Source organism: Callospermophilus lateralis, unplaced genomic scaffold (assembly GCF_048772815.1).
Source record: "Callospermophilus lateralis isolate mCalLat2 unplaced genomic scaffold, mCalLat2.hap1 Scaffold_167, whole genome shotgun sequence".
NCBI lineage: Eukaryota > Metazoa > Chordata > Mammalia > Rodentia > Sciuridae > Callospermophilus > Callospermophilus lateralis.
The window spans coordinates 2,691,205-2,695,505 of NW_027512751.1; the positions used below are offsets into that span (position 1 = coordinate 2,691,205).

General features: G+C 32.5%; 1 long non-coding RNA gene across 1 annotated transcript; it reads left to right on the forward strand.

The window, feature by feature from the left end:
- The first annotated feature begins 255 nt into the window (after positions 1–255).
- On the forward strand, positions 256–3,232 carry LOC143387379 (uncharacterized). The gene is made up of 3 exons (XR_013089845.1): positions 256–338; positions 2,073–2,096; positions 3,149–3,232. It is a non-coding gene; the product is annotated as an uncharacterized LOC143387379 (long non-coding RNA).
- The last annotated feature ends 1,069 nt before the right edge of the window (positions 3,233–4,301 follow it).

The following is a 4,301-nucleotide window of genomic DNA, read 5'->3' on the forward strand; positions in this document are numbered from 1 at the left end:
AAGAATTATCTATCATACAAAATTATAGAACATACAAAAATATGCAAACTTGTTAGGGTCTGTAAACAAGTCAAGATGGTGCCTGGCATTTTGCCAGAGGGAGTGGTTTGTGAAGTAACGCCAGAGAGCCATTAAGTGTGGAGATTCCTTATTGGTTGACTGCTGTATCTAGTTTATGTTAATTAAGATAAGCTATGTGTAATGTATATATACCCCTCCTGGCCTACAATAAACTGCTGTATCAATTTACAGAAGTTGCTCGTCACCCCCTGGTTATTTTGCTGCAGCCAGACTGTGGCACAAACTGTCACCTGAATTACATGCAGAAAGATCACAAGGTAAACAATTGTGGAATATATTTCAAACGTCAAAAAATGATGAAGGCTGGGCTGGGGATGTGGCTCAAGCAGTAACATGCTTGCCTGGCATGCATGGGGCGCTGGGTTCCATCCTCAGCACTACATAAAAATAAAGATGTTTTGTCCACCAAGAACTGAAAAATAAATTTTAAAAAAATTCTCTCTCTCTCTCTCTTCTTTTCTCTCTCTCTCTCTAAACAATGGTGAAGGCAAACCTCAAATTTTATGTCAGAAAAATTTATAATTAAATAATAGGTAAAAATACATTTCCAAGCAATCAACTGAAGAATTGCTTGCAAGAAAAATCACTTCTTAAATGCTATATAGTATATGATGAAGATTAATTAATTAAATGGAAATTTCACAATATTGAAAGGAAAAAATGATGAGAAAATGCATTCAGATAGGGTATCATGTATATGAAATTTTGAAGCATGAAAGTGTTTTGAATTTAGTATTTTTTTGGAACATTTACATATATAATGAAATGTCTTCCATTGGGACTCTCTTATAAAACCGAAATTACTTGTGCTTCATATGCTCCTTTCAAATTCAGCCTGTAGGTAATTTTACACAAAATTTAAAGTGCACCTGCATTTTGACAGCATCACATCACAGGAGGTTAGGTGTGTAATTTTTCACTTGTTTTGTCATGTTGGCACTCAAAATGGTTTTGGTTTTGGAGGATTTCAAATTTTGAATTTTCAGATCAGGAATACTCAATCTCTTATGTAAAGAATTATCCATTTTTATTCAATAATAAAAAACACAAGAATCACACTAGCAACATTGAATTTATGGGTTGAAGAAAGGATAAACATAAAATAATGAAGAAATTAATAACTGAAATTTATTGGGGGAGTAATGTACATAAACTTTAAAATTTTGTTAAAATGTTTATAAGATTACAAAAATTACCTACTAATAGAAAAATATACATAATTTTGAAACAAAGGACAAGCAAAAATGCCAAATATATGGGAAGTCAAGACTAGAAAAGAGGGAAAAGCATATAAAAACAGAGAGAAAGAATAAAAAGCAAAATAAATAGAAGAAAATATGACTGTAAAGAATAAAAATGATGAATGAAAGTGTGAAAGTTAATATGCAGGTTGTTGAAAGAAAACAGTTTATAAGGGTCTGGGATTGTGGCTCAGCGTTAGAGGGCTCCCCTAGCACGGGTGGGACCCAGGTTCAATTCTCAGCACCACATAAAAATAAAGGCATTGTGTTGTGTCTATCTACAATATATATATATATATATATATATATATATATATATATATATATATATATATATATATTCATTCTCTCTCTCTCTTCTCTCTCTCTTAAAAAAAAGAAAACAGTTTATAAGACAATAAGGTTTAGCAGAGACTTTTCTCAGATAATGAACATCAGAGCAGACTTGGAGCTTCAGTGTTTCTCAAATGAAGTAAGATCAGGCTTGGGTTCACTCCAGTTCCTACAGTGGGGCAAGTCAGGTCAGAAGCTAAAAGGAAAGAAAATAGTATAAAGGAGAAAGCAAAGAAAGATTATCAAATTTAACAATGTTTGTTTTAATAGTTTTCCAGCTTTATCACTAATTTTTAAACATTACTAAATATTTCAAATGGTTAAGATAATGAAATAAGAAATATTTCACCATCCAGTCATACTATTTTTGAAATTTTTGTTTTTGTTTTTGTTTTAAATCTGTAATGCTGGGAACAGAATCCAGAGACTCTCACTTGCTAGGTAAGGAATATGCATTTTGTTGTTGTTGCTATTGAGATAAGGTCTTGATATATTTCTTAGGCTGGCCTCAAAATTGTAATCCTCCTGCCTCAGGCTCTCAATTGCAGGTACACATGTCCATTGAATGCCACTTCAGTATGAGATACTAAGTGTTGAAATTGAAAACTGAACTATGAAACAAGGGGCTTGTCCTCATGGAATTATTTTCAGAAGGGATAGAAAAGCAAAACTGAATATTTGGAAAAATTTATATTGTTTTGGTAACAAATTATTTATTTTATTACTTTACTAAACCTATGGTAAAGTAATGCATATATCTGTGTACATCTGTGATATATAGATGTATTGATTCCCATTGCTTAATAATAAAATTAAGACAGACTATAATCTAAGGAATGTACACAGATGTGCATGCACATATGCACAGATATCTTATTAGTGAATAGTTTCAAGATAATCTTAATAAGCTTTTGATAATATCCAATGAAGAATTTAACTCGTATCTTCTGGTGAGCCTTTGTAACTGATATTTTAATATTTCTTTTTGCCATTGTGAAGGTAATCTCTAATAAAATTCTCAAATATGAAATGGATCAACAATCAGGAAATCAATCTTAGCCTGACATGGTGGCTGGTAACTGTAATTCCATTTACTCAGAGGCTGATGCAGAAGGATCACTTGAGCTCACAAATTCAAAGCTAGCCTAGAAAATATATTGAGACTCTGTATCAAAAAAATTAAAATTAAAATTAAACCTTGAACCTGACTTCAGGTAGATTACTCATTATATAAACCAATATGAAACCAAAGTATATTAGTGTTTAAATTCAAATGACTACCAAATTGGGTTATCACTTCTGTTTAATTCATGAAATATTTGAAAGATTCATTGATTGAAATGTTGATGATACCATCCATCCAATACATTAACTAGAAATATGACCAAACGTTTTTCTTAGAGCCTACCATTGAGAAAAATCACAACTACCATTTGATATCATGAAACTTCAATGTGAGTCTATTTTTATAGGATGTCTATAAATTTCCACAGGAGAATTGAATCACATAGTTCTTCTTGACTTAGACATGAAAATGAGATGGATCTAAAGTTCTCATGTTTGGAGCTTCACCGAATCTGGATGATGAAAAATCAGCAATTGTTGTATGATGATCTGTGGAGAGCATTCTTACTTCATAATCCTGCTATTCTTGCTCATCCCTGATTGACTTCTGGGACTAGTTAAGAATTTGCCTTGGAAGACCTGAGAGCACATTAGAGTTATACTAACATGAATCCTTGTTTGCACCAAGCATTCAATATCTCTATCTTGATATTTTTAGTAGATCACAACATTTGGCAGGCTATTTCAGGAATTACTGTGCATCAAATAGATATGGATGCTCTGGGTCCTTAAATCTCTGAAACTCTAAACTAACAAATCAGATGGGTAATAGTGTTTTAGTAGACTGCAAAAAGAAAGAAAGAAGGAAACTTGCCCTAATGTAAAGAAAAATATTGCTTGCTCTCTTTCCATGGATGGATTTGGATAATTGGAGAGGTGAATAACCATTAACTAAAGAGGAATCCCCTCAGGAAGCATTCTAAGGTGCCTTACGAGATAGAGCAGCTGAAGAAAAAAGACTGAAAGTAATTGACTTAGCTCTTCAGAAACTGATAAAAATGTAAGTCCATCTGTCATTGTGTGGGCAGATAAGTTGCTGGAAAGTTGGATACATTGTAAATAACTGGAGGCCAGCTATTTTGTTCTCAGATGCATTAGATATCTTGGGAAAAGATTATTAAATGATGAACAATTGCTACTCAAAATTTCTAGCTGTTTGCAATATACAGTTGCCTAAAGTAAAGTGTCCACTATTATTCTAAAAATAGATAAAATATGAATCTAAAGAAAATACCACCTATGAAATAATTAATTTTGTGGTTGCAGGGGAAATATTTAAACAAATATGGGAGCCATCTGTGTTTTTGAATACATATGTAGTTAAATTCCTAGGAACTTCTTGACCTCTGTCTGTATTAATTTAATTCACTGGAAATTTAGAATGTGTGGGCAACTTGTCTGCCCACACAACAACAGATGGACTTATATTTTCATCACTTTCTGAAGAGCTAAGTCAAATGTTTTCAGTCCTTGTCCTTAAGCTGCTCTATCTCTTAAAGAGCCTTAGAATGTTTCCTGCAG